The sequence below is a fragment of the Rutidosis leptorrhynchoides genome, chromosome 2 (genome assembly GCF_046630445.1).
Source record: "Rutidosis leptorrhynchoides isolate AG116_Rl617_1_P2 chromosome 2, CSIRO_AGI_Rlap_v1, whole genome shotgun sequence".
NCBI lineage: Eukaryota > Viridiplantae > Streptophyta > Magnoliopsida > Asterales > Asteraceae > Rutidosis > Rutidosis leptorrhynchoides.
This window is the reverse complement of record NC_092334.1, coordinates 93,547,381-93,565,348: the sequence shown is the minus strand read 5'-3', so window position 1 is coordinate 93,565,348 and position 17,968 is coordinate 93,547,381. Positions and strand designations below refer to the sequence as shown.

Below are 17,968 nucleotides of genomic sequence, written 5' to 3'. Positions count from 1 at the left end.
TTAATAACTGAGGTATTGGATGTAATCTTATGGATTGAATGTATTATGTGTGATAGATTAGAGCTTGAATCAAAGAACCATGCTTATTGATGTCAAATCATTTGTATCTAGTTAATTGTTATGTTATTGATAAAGAGAACTCTTGTTGATGAATCATTTTGATTTACAATCAACTTGTCTTAGATTGATTGTTTGCTAAACCGGACCAAGGGGTAAATTAGATCAAAACGATTAGACGATATAGGAATGAATTGTGTAGAGCGAACGCAAAGACAATTGGTATTCAAGTCTTTGATCTAGCTAATCAACTAGTCACAAACGAAAAGGTCTAGGTGATAGGGAACCCTCCACTTAGTAATTCTAGTTTGAGTACTTGCTAAAGAGAACTCATGGCAAGTCGATTTGGGTAATTAACATATATATCATAGTTATTTGGTTACAAACACGAGAACTATAGAGAAAAGGGAACCCTTGATCTTGTAATCGAGTTTGCGTGTTTACTAAGAGAACTCTTGGTAAATCTATTAGGTAACTTACACACATATTCATTCAATCGGGTCTTAACTATATAACTTACATCCAATACCGAGGGTAAAATATCTAGATGAACATTTCGTATCTTTGATCTTAATCAAACTATCCTATTTGCTTTCTTTGCACTTGTTTTCATTATATAAACTTAAAAGACCAAAAATATTGTTTTTACTTTTAATCTTCTCTGATTTGGCTAAATCGTTAAATAGCCACAAAAACATAATATTTTGTACCTTTAAGTTTCATTTACTTAGTAATCATAATATAGTTTCTAATTCTAGTTTGACTAATACAACCGTCCTTGGAACGATACACGGAATTAAACCATTATTTATACTACTACACGATCGGGTATACTGTCCGTTAGTGTGTAACAATCTTTAATCGGTATTTTTCCATACTATTTCATATAACAATTCATATACCACGTTTTGCACATCAAGTTTTTGGCGCCGCTGCCGGGGACAGTTTTGTGTCAAAATAGAATTGTTAACTAATTTGTGATTAAGTAGTTTCTTATTTATTTTAAATTATTAATAGTCTTTGATTTTTAGACTTATAGAATCGGTGCATTTAATAGTTTTGTTAGTTGTGTGATTGACAGATTTTAGGTTGCATATGCCACATACCCGAAGTTCAGATTCTCCATTACTTACACCACTTACAGAACCTGATAGAAAGCTTGGTAGGATCCCAAACGAAGTACTTGAACTCTTTGAATCTTCATCAAAGCAAAAAACTTTTGATTCAGAATCAAGTACAACCAAGCTAAGATATTCTGAATTTGGTGAAACCGTTCATCCTCCAAATTTTGAAATGGAAGGAGAGGCAAGGCAGGTGGTACCAAGACAATCAATGGCGGCCAAGATGAAAGCAACCCGAACCGGACAAGGTAGTGCCATTACTCCGCCCACAGGTGAGGAAAAATTTAAAATAAAAGGACCTATTCTCCAAATGATTAACAACAGGTGTCAATTTGGTGGTGGTCCGAATGAAGATGCAAACGAACATATTCGTCTTTTTCAAGAGATATGTCTTCTTTTCAAACTTAAACCAGACACTGACCAGGCCATATTTTTAAGACTTTTCCCATGGACACTCCACGGGGAAGCGCGAAGTTGGTTAGATTCATTGGCCGAGGCTACGATAGAAACTTGGGATGGTATGATGGAAAAATTTCTTAAGAAATATTTTCCAGCTTCTAAGTCCGCGAGACTCCAACAAGAAATTACCCAATTCTGTCAAAAGCCGATGGAAACCTTATATGAAGCATGGAATCGTTTTTCCAAAATGCTAAGAGGTTGTCCAAACCATGGTCTGGATACCTTCCAACAAGTTCAAATTTTTTACAAGGGTTGTGATGTTGCAACCCGAATTTCCATTGATCAAGCGGCCGGAGGTTCACTCATGTACAAAACCGAGCAAGAGGCTTATGAGATAATCGAGAAGCAAGCCGATTATTCTCATGAGTGGCATCAAGAACGACCAATTACTCGTAATGCTCAAGTCCATAGCGCCGGTGCTTATGATGACCTTAGTTCCCTAAGTGTGAAAATAGACGGTGTTGCTCGAAACATGGACAAAATCACCAAGGAAATTCATAATATGAAGGTAGGTTGTGAATACTGTGGTGGTCTCCATTTAGGAAAAGATTGTGATGCCGGTTTAACAATGGCTCAAAAAGAAGAAGTGGCTTTCATAAGCCAAAGAAATAATAATCAATTTCAAGGAAGAGCCCAATTTAACCGAAACTTCAACAACCCCTACAACCCTCAAGGTCAAAATTCCAATTACCAACAAGGGTCAAGTAGTGGGTTCTAACAACAAACTCCGAGTTTTTATCAAAAACTCCAACAAGAAGAGAAAAAGTCAAATATGGAGAGTTTGTTGGAGAAGTTAATTGCATCTCAGACCCAGCTTGTCACCAATATAAGCCAAACAAACGAGAAGAATGAACACCAATTTAAAAACCAACAAGCTGCAATTCAGAATCTGGAAAAGCAAATGAGTGGTTTAGCTAGTTTACTTAGCGAAAGAAAACCAGGGAGTTTACCATGGGATACTAATAAGAACCCCCGAAATGAACACGCCAATGTTATCACCACACTGAGTGGTCTAGCATACGAAGCTCCAAAAATGCCCGAAGATTCTGATTTCAGTGTTCAGTTGAACAAAAATGATGAACCGGTTAAGGAGCCGGAACAAGTGGTTGAGAAGGAAGAATGGTAGAAACCCGTAGTGAAGCCATATCAACCACCGCTCCCATATCCAAGAAAGCAACAACAAGAAAGGCTAGAAGCCTAAAGGTTAAAATTTCTAGATATGTTTAAATAAATTAACATAAATATGCCTTTCATTGATGTGATTTCAGGTATGCCCAAGTATGCTAAGTTCTTAAAAGACTTACTTACTAACCGCAAGAAGATGGAAAGCATTTCATCAGTCACTTTAAATGTTAGATGTTCAGCGCTGGTGTCCAACACACTTCCTGAAAAGCTTCAGGATCCAGGTTGTTTTACTATTCCATGTCTAATGGGTGACCTCGACTGTATGAGGGCATTGGCCGATTTGGGGGCTAGTATCAATTTAATGCCCTATTCGATTTACCTTAAATTAGCCCATGGGGAACTCAAGACCACACGAATGGCTATTCAACTAGCTGATCGCTCTATAAAATTCCCTCGAGGAATAATAGAGAATTTGTTAGTTAAGACCGGGAATCTGATTTTTCCTGCAGACTTTGTGGTTTTAGACATGGAAGTTGATGAAAGAATACCAATTATTTTGGGTCGACCATTTTTGAATACTGCTAGATGTGTCATTGATGTTTATAACTAGTAGTTGACCCTTAGAATTGGTGAAGCTAGTGCGACTTTTGCAATTGACAAGTCATTAAAATATCCCGAATCTTCAGATGATACTTGTTATTTTATGCAAAGCATAGACTCGCATTATGAGTTCTTGCAGGAATTTCCCGAATCGGATGAAACAGGTGTATACGATTTGGTGAGTGGAGATGAAGAATTTTCCGTTGAAGAAATGGATGTGATGGCCACTTTGATGGCAAATGGGTATGAACCAACTAAGGAGGAGATAAAACAACTAAACAAGGATAGCAAGTACCGGAGTAAATCCTCAATTGAGGAACCTCCAATTTTGGAGCTTAAGCCGCTCCTTGATCATCTTGAGTACGATTTTGTGATGACCCAGAAATTTCGACTAAATTTAAACTTAATCTTTGTATGATTAACATTTCCGACACGATAAGCAAAGTCTGTAAAACTGAATCTCAAAATTTTTGAATTACTTTTATATATTTAAATACCTTCGGTTGTTTTCGACGATTCGCGAACAATTATATGTAAAAAGATACATATATACTATAACATGAAAAGGTAACAATGTATTAATTGTTTGATACCGTACATTAAACTTATTGGTTTAAATACCTATTTGAATGTATATGATAAGTTGAAATATTTATTATTAAAATTTATTTATAAATAACGTCCAATGTGTATTTAAAAACTGATTTATGTATATTAAAAAGATATATACATATATATAATAAACGATAGTAACATTCGTTTATTGATTCAATTGATATTTAGATAAGTTAACTAAAGCGTTTAAGATGAACCAGTTAAACACTAATTTGCTACAGTGTTTTCAAATTGCCACATTACTCAAAATGCTACAGTGTTTTCGAAAATCACTATTTGCTACAGTGAAATTGACTTTGCTACAGTGAATTGCTACAGTGAAACACTATTTTAAAATGTATTTTTAGCAAATAACGAGACGATGATTTATAGAAGTAAATGACCAAAATACTCGAAAGTTTAAGATATACTATGAGTGGTATAGTTTATGGATAACTTAATGCTATATTTTGACAAAGGTACGTGTCACGAAACGTAAAATGCAAGTTTTCTCAGCGTACGAAAGTACATTCGAAAAACCAGAACCGGGACATAAGTCGAGTGATGACGTACGACTTATCGGAACAAAAATTACAAGTCAACTATGCACGTGAATTTAATATAATATATAATTAATTATTTAAATTATATATATTATATTAATATTTAATTATGTCGACGAGCTAAATTACAAAGCAAATGTGAGCTGGCAGGAGCAGCCATGCGATCGCATGGCATATAGGCACAGAACCCATGCGATCGCATGGGGTCTGAATTCAGGAGACACCTATAAAAGCTCGACTGGTTCCATTCTTTTTTTTTCATTTTATTTTTACTCCGTATTATTATTATAATTTATATTATTATTATTATTATTATTATTATTATTATTATTATTATTATTATTATTATTATTATTATTATTATTATTATTATTAAGATTAATATTATTATTAATCTTATTATTATTAGTAGTATTTGTATTATTAGTATTACACATAAAATACTACGACGAGGTAATGTCCAAATGATTTCAAAATATGTTTTCGAGCGGGAAAGTGCTAAGGAAAATATGGGTTATTGCCAAGGAAATTATGGGTAATGTTCGGGGGTATTTTTGTGAATCAAACCTCGTGTTTATCATCTCTGATGCGTCTACGTGCTTTCCTGCAATATTGTATATCAATATTAAACTGTGAGTTTCATATGATCCCTTTTACTCAATATATTTTTGGGCTGAGAATACATGCGACTGTTTATAAATACTGAAAATACTAGATTTATATGCGTGAGTTCATTGATCCCTTTTTATACATATTTTCGGGCTGAGAATACATGCGCTATTTTATAAAATGAATACAAAAACTAAAATTGATTTGAGTGAGTTTCAAAAGATCCCTTTTACTCTCTACATTTTTGGGCTGAGAATACATGCAAATGCTTTATTAACCGATATACAATATTTATATGCGTGAGTTTCATAAGATCCCTTTTACTCTCTACATTTTTGGGCTGAGAATACATGCAAATGCTTTATTAACCGATATACAATATTTATATGCGTGAGTTTCATATGCTCCCTTTTTAATTGCTTTTGCAATCTATATTTTTGGGCTGAGAATACATGCACTTTATTTTAAACGCAATGGATACAAGTACATACTAAATTCTACACTGAGTTTGAACCGAAAATCCCTTAGCTTTGGTAACTGTTAACTGCCAGTTATAAGAACTGGTGGGCGCGAGTAGTAGTATATGGATCCATAGGGCTTGATATCCCCGTCCGAGCTAGAGCACTAGCCTTTTAACGGACGCATGCTATTTGAGAAGCGTACACGTTGGTTTGCGTGTATTATTAAGATGATTATACAAAGGGTACAAATTATATAAACGTTAAAGTTTAGTTACCAGGGTGCTCAATTTTGTAGAACCGATTGATAAACGTTTCGGATGAAACAACTGAAATCTTGTGATCCACCTTTTATGTAAAATCTATTGATAAAAGTTTTGAATAAAACAACTGAACTTTTGTAATCCACATTGATATACGGATTATGTGTAATATTAAAACTATGAACTCACCAACCTTTGTGTTGACACTTGAAGCATGTTTATTCTCAGGATTCTAGAAGTCTTCCGCTGTTTGCTTATACGTGATACAAGATATGTGCTTGGAGTTATACATGCTATATACAAGAAACTTGCATTCACAAAACCATTACCATGTATCTTATTTTGACTGTATTGTCAACAGATGTATTATTGTAAACCATTTAAATGGTGATTGTCTATACGTAGGAATCATCAGATGTTAAAAACCTGGAATTTATATATTCATTTATGAAATACCTTTTCAAACGAATACAATGTTACAAAATGTATCACATAGAGGTCAAATACCTCGCAATGAAATCAATGAATGACGTGTTCGTCCATATGGATTTGGAGCGATCGTCACAGCTTTCCTTCAGGAAGATTCGAAGCTTCTGGTAATTATTTCCTCACTTCTTTCTAAACATGAAAAAGAACGTCTTGTTTCCTTGCTACAGGCCCACAAACCGGCCATTGCATGGAAAATCCATGATATAAAAGGAATTAGTCCTTCTTATTGCACACACAAGATCTTGATGGAAGAAAATTCCAAACCAGTGGTGCAACGTCAAAGGAGACTAAATCCTCATATGCAAGATATTGTTAAAAAGGAAATCGTTAAATTGCTAGATGCAGGTCTAATCTACCCAATCTCAGACAGTCCGTGGATAAGCCCGGTCCATTGTGTTCCTAAAAAGGGTGGTATAACTATTAACACCAATGATAAAGATGAGCTTATCACAATATGAACTGTCACGGGGTGGCGAGTTTGTATAGATTATCGTAAGTTAAACGATACCACGAGAAAAGACCATTTTCCGCTACCATTCATTGATCAAATGTTAGAGAGACTAGCAGGAAATAGCTTTTATTGTTTCCTAGATGGTTTTTCGAGGTACTTTCAAATTCCCATCTCCCCCGAAGATCAAGAAAAGACTACCTTCACGTGTCCCTATGGCACCTTTTCATACCGCCGAATGCCCTTTGGTCTATGTAATGCTCCAGCAACATTCAAAAGGTGCATGATGGCCATTTTCCACGATATGATTGAAGAATGCATGGAAGTGTTCATGGATGACTTTTCAGTCTTCGGTGACACGTTCGATTCCTGCCTTCTAAATTTGGAGAAAATGCTAATTAGGTGTGAGAAATCAAACTTAGTGCTAAATTGGGAAAAATGCCACTTTATGGTTAAAGAAGGCATTGTATTGGGGCACAAAATCTCAAGTGTTGGTATTCAGGTGGATCCAGCAAAGGTTGACATCATTGCCAACCTTCCACCTCCTTCAAATGTGAAGGGTGTGAGAAGTTTTCTTGGGCATGCCGGGTTTTACCGGCGATTTATTAAAAAAATTTCAAAAATTGCAACGCCATTGAATAAACTTCTCGAAAAAGATGCACCCTTTGTTTTCACAAGTGAATGCACTAAGGCATTCAATGTTTTAAAACAAAAACTTGTCAACGCACCAATAATCATAGCTCCAAATTGGTCACTACCATTCGAGCTAATGTGCGATGCATCGGATTTTGTAGTTGGTTCAGTTTTGGGCCAACGGGTTGAGAAACATTTTCAACCCATTTATTATGCAAGTAAGACTTTACAAGGAGCTCAATTGAACTACACAACCACGGAAAAAGAGCTCCTTGCTATCGTATTTTCTTTTGACAAATTCCGATCATATCTTGTCCTATCGAAGACAATTGTCTTCACCGATCATTCGGAATTGAAATACCTTTTCTCTAAGATGGATGCAAAACCTCGATTGCTAAGATGGGTCTTGCTTTTGCAAGAATTTGATATCGAGATTAAGGACAAGAAAGGTGCCGAAAATCTCGCGGCTGACCATCTATCTAGACTTGAAAATCCCAATCTTAAAGTACTCCATGAATCGAGTATTAAAGATGATTTTCCCGGTGAATACCTCATGAGAGTAGAGAAGGTAGAAGACCCGTGGTATGTTGACTTCGCCAATTACATTGTTGGGGGTTACCTAGAAGCCGGTTGGTCACATCAGAAAAGAAAGAAATTCTTTAGTGACCTAAAATATTATTTTTGGGAAGACCCTTATCTATTTAGGTTATGTGCGGATGGAGTTATTCGCAGGTGTGTTTCGGGGAAGGAATGCACCGAAATTCTGTTTGATTGTCACCTTGGTCCAACAGGTGGGCACTTTGGTACCCAAATCACGGGGAGGAAAGTTTACGAGGCCGGTTTCTATTGGCCAACAATATTCAAAGATGCCTACATTGTTTGTAAGGCTTGTGACGCGTGCCAACGGGCCGGTCAAATCACTAAACGGGATGAAATGCCTCAACAAAGCATTCAAGTATGCGAGGTGTTCGATGTTTGGGGAATTGACTTTATGGGGCCCTTTCCAAAATCTCATTCTTATCTCTACATACTCGTAGCCATTGATTATGTTTCCAAATGGGCGGAGGCAAAACCTCTCCCCACAAATGATGGCCGAGTTGTAGTAACCTTTTTAATGGAAATTTTCTCAAGGTTTGGCACGCCTAAAGCCCTTATCAGTGACCGGGGCACCCACTTTTGCAATAAGCAATTAGAAAAGGTGTTGAAAAGATATGGAGTGATCCATAAAATTTCAACATCTTATCATCCTCAAACAAGTGGGCAGGTAGAGAATACCAATCGATCTCTAAAACGCATACTTGAAAAGACCGTTGGTGCAAATCCAAAAGAGTGGTCTGTTAAGTTAAACGATGCATTGTGGGCCTTTCGCACGGCCTACAAAACACCTATTGGAACCACTCCTTTCCGAATGGTATACGGAAAAGCATGCCATCTCCCTTTGGAGATTGAACACAAAGCGCATTTGGCGCTAAGAGCATGCAATTTGGATTACCAAGAGGCAGGTCAGTTACATTTGACCCAGTCGAATGAATTAGATGAGTTGAAGCTTGAAGCCTATGACAACTCTCTAATTTATAAGGAAAAGACCAAACAATGGCACGACAAGAGATTGAAAAGTCCAAAAGAATTCATGGAAGGAGACCGTGTCCTTGTTTATAATGCCCGTTTCAAGTTATCACCAGGAAAGCTTAAGTCCCTATGGTCGAGACCATTTGTTATTAGAAGGGTGTACCCTTATGGTACAATTGAAGTACTGAACTGGAAGGGCGATATTTTTAAAGTGAATGGCCACCGGGTCAAACACTATGTCGATGGTCCCCTGGAAATCGAAGACGAGATTAGCCTCAACTTCGAGAACAAAGTCTAAATCAAAATGGGGACGAGTTTGGTGAACGACTCGTTAAAGAAAGTTCACGCGTGTAAATAGTGTGAATCGAGTGTTTTATGATTGGTTTGATTGTTTTTAATGTACAAAATGATCTATGATGATGATATGAGCTTTTGTGTGTTGAAAATGGGAATTTTTATGAGTTTTATGAAGATTTTGAGCCACCAGACCAGTGGAACGCCTTCCAAAAAGCCTTGGACGCCGTCCAATTTCAAAGGATTTTCTCAAAAAGAAGTCAGTAAGTTTTAGTGTAACTGACGCCGTCCAGAATTTTGGACGCCGTCCAGCTTTTCTTTATTGGACGCCGTCCAGATTTCTGGATGCCGTCCAGCTCTTCAATACTGGACGCCGTCCAGAATGTTGGACGCCGTCCAGATGTCTGACCCAGAAAAAAAAAATGCGATTTATATCATTCTAACCCAATTTTCAACCACAAAACACACTTCTCTCTTATTCCTTATCCTACAAACGAACCAACTCTCAAAAACCCTAATTTCTTCCTTCAAATTCGCGATTTCTTCCTTCAATTCCAAGCTTGAATCATGTTTTCTAGGGTATTGCTAATCTCTTTTCATACTTTTCTTTCTCAATTACTTGATTTGTATGTGTAAGACCCAAATATTTATTATACATAATGTATTTATGGTGTACGATGCGTGTATGAAGTGTACGTGTTGCTTGCTCGAACGCCGAAGGAAACTGGACGTTGTCTGAAGTGGCAAGGTGTGTACGTATCTTTTCAACCCCAAATAAAGTTTGTGTTGATGTTTCAAAGCCTTACCATTGGAAAGGAAATCTTATTACGTTTCTAACGATATTTGATTCATCGAAAACGGAGCTACGGTAAAAAAGTTATGGCCAAAACAAGTTTCTGAAAACTGACCTGTAGGTTGGAGCGGCGCTCCACCTTTCGGCGCGGCGCGCCAAACCCGTCTGATGCAATTTTCAGCCTTTTTAAAAGGTCTAAATGAGGGGTACTTTGATCTTTTCATTTAGGGTCGGTTTAGGGTCATCAAGACTGATCTAGAACTCCATTGGAGCTCATTTCTCACCCACACAAACACTCTCATCCACATCTAGAGAGAGAGGAAGAGTTCTAGAGTGAGAGAGCTTGATTTGGAAAAGAAGGAGTCGAATTCTCGCCAAAGCTCGGGTTTTAAAGTTGTTCATCTCGCTCCTAGCTACGTTTTGGTAGTATTGGTAAGTTCTAACTCCGAATTTCATTTGTTAGATTTGAAAGTTAGGGTTTGAGATTGTTAGTTATAAAACCCATTTGGTTGATGAAGAGGGTTTATGGAAACTTGCTATTTTAATATTTGGCGGGTTTTGGGTTGGTTAATGATTTGACCATGTTTAAGACTCGTAAATGGTGTATAATCACTAGTGTTAGTGATTATTGGTGTTTTGGAAACCATTAGGGTTCTTATGGTTGACTAACTTTGACTATAGTCAAAAATAGGGTTTGGTGATGATTATGACCCAATTGTCGATTTAATAAGGTTTATAAACTTAAAATGGATTAAGTTGAAGTATAAAACCGAGTTAAATATGTTTTGTTGTTAAAACTTGATAATGGCGCGATATTGACTTCTTATGGGTCAAATTAGGGTTTAAGTGCCATTTTGGGCAAGATAGGTGTTTAACACCTATGATTGGGTCTAATTGGCGTATTAGGACCATTCTCACTTGTGTTAGTGATTATTGGTTAGTTTGGGCACTGTTTGTGCTTGGAAGTGCATTTGGGTCGAAATTGCACTAGTTGTCAATTTGGGTTGATTTGTAAATCCACCCTAATTGTGTTGTTGTGTTTGTGATAATGGAATAGGTACATTCCATCGGTGTGTTGCGGATTATTCGGTGGCATTTCTTCAAGGCGACAAGGTGAGTGGAATATTTATACATGTATGTATGTGGTTTATTTACTCGTACGTGATGTGGGCCTTTGGTGCCACATCGTGAGTATTGGGCGTTATGTCACAAGATGGTGACTTATTGAGGTTAAGGGTGAAGAGAACTACAGGTTGGTAGTGTCTCGTTAGGTGCCTCACAAGTCAGTGACACCTCATGGTGGTTCACGAGGCGGTGACCCCTTTGGTAATTGGTTGATGGTTCACAAGTCGGTGATACCATAAGTTGGGGAAGTGATTCACAAGTCGGTGACACTTCGTAGTGTTCACGAGTCGGTGACACTAGATGGTGATTCACAAGTCGGTGACACCTTATGATGAGTCACAAGTCGGTGACATTTCTTAGTGTTCACAAGTCGGTGACACTAGGTGGGGCTTCACAAGTCGGTGATGCCACATGGTGATTCACAAGTTGGTGACACCTTACGATGAGTCACAAGTCGGTGACATCATACGAGTGAGACTCGACGTTAATGGTCGTCTACAAGTCGGTAGTGCCATAGCGGGGAACGGTTTGTTATATTTATGCATTATTGTGATTTAGTATATTATTGTGGCGATTTATATACTAACGTTGTTGCTAGTCGTATGTTTGGTGTTGCAAGCTCGTTTATGCATTTTGTTTGCATGGTATTGTAAGTGGATGCGTGTAGGTAAATTACATATGTATATGTATAAGTATTGCATTCACTAAGCGTTAGCTTACCCTCTCGTTGTTGACTTTTTTATAGATTGCATGGATGCGGAGGCTCGGGTAAGCGGGGACTAGTGGACTTGCGTAGTTGCTTTAGAAGGCTTGCTTTTGGATTGATTAGGATTGGGTAGCGTATCCCCAATCGCCATGCTCGGCCTTTATTTTGTATTACAAATCATGTGGTTGAAAATTGTATTTTCGTACGAAAGTCGTAAAACGGCCGATGTGGGCCCGGTCTTCGTAAAACTAATTTTATTAATGGGACATGTTAGTTCTACATATATTAATGTATGGTTAAAAGCGTTTTGTCTAAATACGTCGGGAAGTGGTCAAACATTTTCGCATTTCATGACTTTTTGGACAGGCCAGTTTGGCGCGCCGCGCGGCCATATTGAAATGTCCCGTTCTTATTGATTAAAAACGTTCCATATTAATTGATTTCGTTGCGAGGTTTTGACCTCTATATGAGACGTTTTTCAAAGACTGCATTCATTTTAAAACAAACCATAACCTTTATTTCATCAATAAAGGTTTAAAAAGCTTTACGTAGATTATCAAATAATGATAATCTAAAATATCCTGTTTACACACGACAATTACATAATGGTTTACAATACAAATATGTTACAACAAAATAAGTTTCTTGAATGCAGTTTTTACACAATATCATACAAGCATGGACTCCAAATCTCGTCCTTATTTAAGTATGCGACAGCGGAAGCTCTTAATAATCACCTGAGAATAAACATGCTTAAAACGTCAACAAAAATGTTGGTGATTATAGGTTTAACCTATATATATCAAATCATAATAATAGACCACAAGATTTCATATTTCAATACACATCCCATACATAGAGATAAAAAGCATTCATATGGTGAACACCTGGTAACCGACATTAACAAGATGAATATTTAAGAATATCCCCATCATTCCGGGACACCCTTCGGATATGATATAAATTTTGAAGTACTAAAGCATCCGGTACTTTGGATGGGGTTTGTTAGGCCCAATAGATCTATCTTTAGGATTCGCGTCAATTAGGGTGTCTGTTCCCTAATTCTTAGATTACCAGACTTAATAAAAAGGGGCATATTCGATTTCGATAATTCAACCATAGAATGTAGTTTCACGTACTTGTGTCTATTTTGTAAATCATTTATAAAACCTGCATGTATTCTCATCCCAAAAATATTAGATTTTAAAAGTGGGACTATAACTCACTTTCACAGATTTTTACTTCGTAGGGAAGTAAGACTTGGCCACTGGTTGATTCACGAACCTATAACAATATATACATATATATCAAAGTATGTTCAAAATATATTTACAACACTTTTAATATATTTTGATGTTTTAAGTTTATTAAGTCAGCTGTCCTCGTTAGTAACCTACAACTAGTTATCCACAGTTAGATGTACAGAAATAAATCGATAAATATTATCTTGAATCAATCCACGACCTAGTGTATACGTATCTCAGTATTGATCACAACTCAAACTATATATATTTTGGAATCAACCTCAACCCTGTATAGCTAACTCCAACATTCACATATAGAGTGTCTATGGTTGTTCCGAAATATATATAGATGTGTCGACATGATAGGTCGAAACATTGTATACGTGTCTATGGTATCTCAAGATTACCTAATATACAATACAAGTTGATTAAGTTATGGTTGGAATAGATTTGTTACCAATTTTCACGTAGCTAAAATGAGAAAAATTATCCAATCTTGTTTTACCCACAACTTCTTCATTTTAAATCCGTTTTGAGTGAATCAAATTGCTATGGTTTCATATTGAACTCTATTTTATTAATCTAAATAGAAAAAGTATAGGTTTATAGTCGGAAAAATAAGTTACAAGTCGTTTTTGTAAAGGTAGTCATTTCAGTCGAAAGAACGACGTCTAGATGACCATTTTAGAAAACATACTTCCACTTTGAGTTTAACCATAATTTTTGGATATAGTTTCATGTTCATAATAAAAATCATTTTCTCATAATAACAACTTTTAAATCAAAGTTTATCATAGTTTTTAATTAACTAACCCAAAACAGCCCGCGGTGTTACTACGACGGCGTAAATCCGGTTTTACGGTGTTTTTCGTGTTTCCAGGTTTTAAATCATTAAGTTAGCATATCATATAGATATAGAACATGTTTTTAGTTGATTTTAAAAGTCAAGTTAGAAGGATTAACTTTTGTTTGCGAACAAGTTTAGAATTAACTAAACTATGTTCTAGTGATTACAAGTTTAAACCTTCGAATAAGATAGCTTTATATGTATGATTTGAATGATGTTATGAACATCTTTACTACCTTAAGTTCCTTGGATAAACCTACTGGAAAAGAGAAAAATGGATCTAGCTTCAACGGATCCTTGGATGGCTCGAAGTTCTTGAAGCAAAATCATGACACGAAAACAAGTTCAAGTAAGATCATCACTTGAAATAAGATTGTTATAGTTATAGAAATTGAACCAAAGTTTGAATATGATTATTACATTGTATTAGAATGATAACCTACTGTAAGAAACAAAGATTTCTTGAGGTTGGATGATCACCTTACAAGATTGGAAGTGAGCTAGCAAACTTGAAAGTATTCTTGATTTTATGTAACTAGAACTTGTAGAATATATGAAGAACACTTAGAACTTGAAGATAGAACTTGAGAGAGATCAATTATATGAAGAAAATTGAAGAATGAAAGTGTTTGTAGGTGTTTTTGGTCGTTGGTGTATGGATTAGATATAAAGGATATGTAATTTTGTTTTCATGTAAATAAGTCATGAATGATTACTCATATTTTTGTAATTTTATGAGATATTTCATGCTAGTTGCCAAATGATGGTTCCCACATGTGTTAGGTGACTCACATGGGCTGCTAAGAGCTGATCATTGGAGTGTATATACCAATAGTACATACATCTAAAAGCTGTGTATTGTACGAGTACGAATACGGGTGCATACGAGTAGAATTGTTGATGAAACTGAACGAGGATGTAATTGTAAGCATTTTTGTTAAGTAGAAGTATTTTGATAAGTGTATTGAAGTCTTTCAAAAGTGTATAAATACATATTAAAACACTACATGTATATACATTTTAACTGAGTCGTTAAGTCATCGTTAGTCGTTACATGTAAGTGTTGTTTTGAAACCTTTAGGTTAACGATCTTGTTAAATGTTGTTAACCCAATGTTTATAATATCAAATGAGATTTTAAATTATTATATTATCATGATATTATGATGTATTAATATCTCTTAATATGATATATATATATATACATTAAATGTCTTTACAACGATAATCGTTACATATATGTCTCGTTTAAAAATCATTAAGTTAGTAGTCTTGTTTTTACATATGTAGTTCATTGTTAATATACTTAATGATATGTTTACTTATCATAGTATCATGTTAACTATATATATATCCATATATATGTCATCATATAGTTTTTACAAGTTTTAACATTCGTGAATCACCGGTCAACTTGGGTGGTCAATTGTCTATATGAAACATATTTCAATTAATCAAGTCTTAACAAGTTTGATTGCTTAACATGTTGGAAACATTTAATCATGTAAATATCTATCTCAATTAATATATATAAACATGGAAAAGTTCGGGTCACTACAGTACCTACCCGTTAAATAAATTTCGTCCCGAAATTTTAAGCTGTTGAAGGTGTTGACGGATCTTCTGGAAATAGATGCGGGTATTTCTTCTTCATCTGATCTTCACGCTCCCAGGTAAACTCGGGTCCTCTACGAGCATTCCATCGAACCTTAATAATTGGTATCTTGTTTTGCTTAAGTCTTTTAACCTCACGATCCATTATTTCGACGGGTTCTTCGATGAATTGAAGTTTTTCGTTGATTTAGATTTCATCTAACGGAATAGTGAGATCTTCTTTAGGAAAACATTTCTTCAAATTCGAGACGTGGAAAGTGTTATGTACAGCCGCAAGTTGTTGAGGTAACTCAAGTCGGTAAGCTACTGGTCCGACACGATCAATAATCTTGAATGGTCCAATATACCTTGGATTTAATTTCCCTCGTTTACCAAATCGAACAACGCCTTTCCAAGGTGCAACTTTAAGCATGACCATCTCTCCAATTTCAAATTCTATATCTTTTCTTTTAATGTCAGCGTAGCTCTTTTGTCGACTTTGGGCGGTTTTCAACCGTTGTTGAATTTGGATGATCTTCTCGGTAGTTTCTTGTATAATCTCCGGACCCGTAATCTGTCTATCCCCCACTTCACTCCAACAAATCAGAGACCTGCACTTTCTACCATAAAGTGCTTCAAACGGCGCCATCTCAATGCTTGAATGGTAGCTGTTGTTGTAGGAAAATTCTGCTAACGGTAGATGTCGATCCCAACTGTTTCCGAAATCAAAAACACATGCTCGTAGCATGTATTCAAGCGTTTGTATTGTCCTTTCACTCTGCCCATCAGTTTGTGGATGATAGGCAGTACTCATGTCTAGACGAGTTCCTAATGCTTGCTGTAATGTCTGCCAGAATCTTGAAATAAATCTGCCATCCCTATCAGAGATAATAGAGATTGGTATTCCATGTCTGGAGATGACTTCCTTCAAATACAGTCGTGCTAACTTCTCCATCTTGTCATCTTCTCTTATTGGCAGGAAGTGTGCTGATTTGGTGAGACGATCAACTATTACCCAAATAGTATCAAAACCACTTGCAGTCCTTGGTAATTTAGTGATGAAATCTATGGTAATGTTTTCCCATTTCCATTCCGGGATTTCGGGTTGTTGAAGTAGACCTGATGGTTTCTGATGCTCAGCTTTGACCTTAGAACACGTCAAACATTCTCCTACGTATTTAGCAACATCGGCTTTCATACTCGGCCACCAAAAATGTTTCTTGAGATCCTTGTACATCTTCCCCGTTCCAGGATGTATTGAGTATCTGGTTTTATGAGCTTCTCTACGTACCATTTCTCTCATATCTCCAAATTTTGGTACCTAAATCCTTTCAGCCCTATACCGGGTTCCGTCTTCCCGAATATTAAGATGCTTCTCCGATCCTTTGGGTATTTCATCCTTTAAATTTCCCTCTTTTAAAACTCCTTATTGCGCCTCCTTTATTTGAGTAGTAAGGTTATTATGAATCATTATATTCATAGATTTTACTCGAATGGGTTCTCTGTCCTTCCTGCTCAAGGCATCGGCTACCACATTTGCCTTCCCCGGGTGGTAACGAATCTCAAAGTTGTAATCATTCAATAATTCAATCCACCTACGCTGCCTCATATTCAGTTGTTTCTGATTAAATATGTGTTGAAGACTTTTGTGGTCGGTATATATAATACTTTTGACCCCATATAAGTAGTGCCTCCAAGTCTTTAATGCAAAAACAACCGCGCCTAATTCCAAATCATGCGTCGTATAATTTTGTTCATGAATCTTCAATTGTCTAGACGCATAAGCAATCACCTTCGTTCGTTGCATTAATACACAACCGAGACCTTGCTTTGATGCGTCACAATAAATCACAAAATCATCATTCCCTTCAGGCAATGACAATATAGGTGCCGTAGTTAGCTTTTTCTTCAATAACTGAAACGCTTTCTCTTGTTCATCATTCCATTCAAATTTCTTCCCTTTATGCGTTAATGCAGTCAAGGGTTTTGCTATTCTAGAAAAGTCTTGGATGAACCTTCTGTAGTAACCAGCTAGTCCTAAAAACTGGCGTATGTGTTTCGGAGTTTTCGGGGTTTCCCACTTTTCAACAGTTTCTATCTTTGCCGGATCCACCTTAATACCTTCTTTGTTCACTATATGACCGAGGAATTGAACTTCTTCCAACCAAAATGCACACTTTGAAAACTTAGCGTACAATTCTTCCTTCCTCAATACTTCTAACACCTTTCTCAAATGTTCACCGTGTTCTTGGTCATTCTTTGAGTAAATAAGTATGTCATCAATGAAAACAATGACAAACTTGTCAAGGTATGGTCCACACACTCGGTTCATAAGGTCCATGAACACAGCTGGTGCATTAGTTAAACCAAACGGCATGA

The 17,968-nt window shown here is 36.3% G+C and overlaps 1 non-coding gene across 1 annotated transcript; it reads right to left on the bottom strand.

Annotated features, from left to right (window-relative positions):
• Positions 1–1,746: 1,746 nt before the first annotated feature.
• On the bottom strand, positions 1,747–1,853 carry LOC139895060 (small nucleolar RNA R71). Its single transcript, XR_011775530.1, has one exon. It is a non-coding gene; the product is annotated as a small nucleolar RNA R71 (small nucleolar RNA).
• Positions 1,854–17,968: the final 16,115 nt, after the last annotated feature.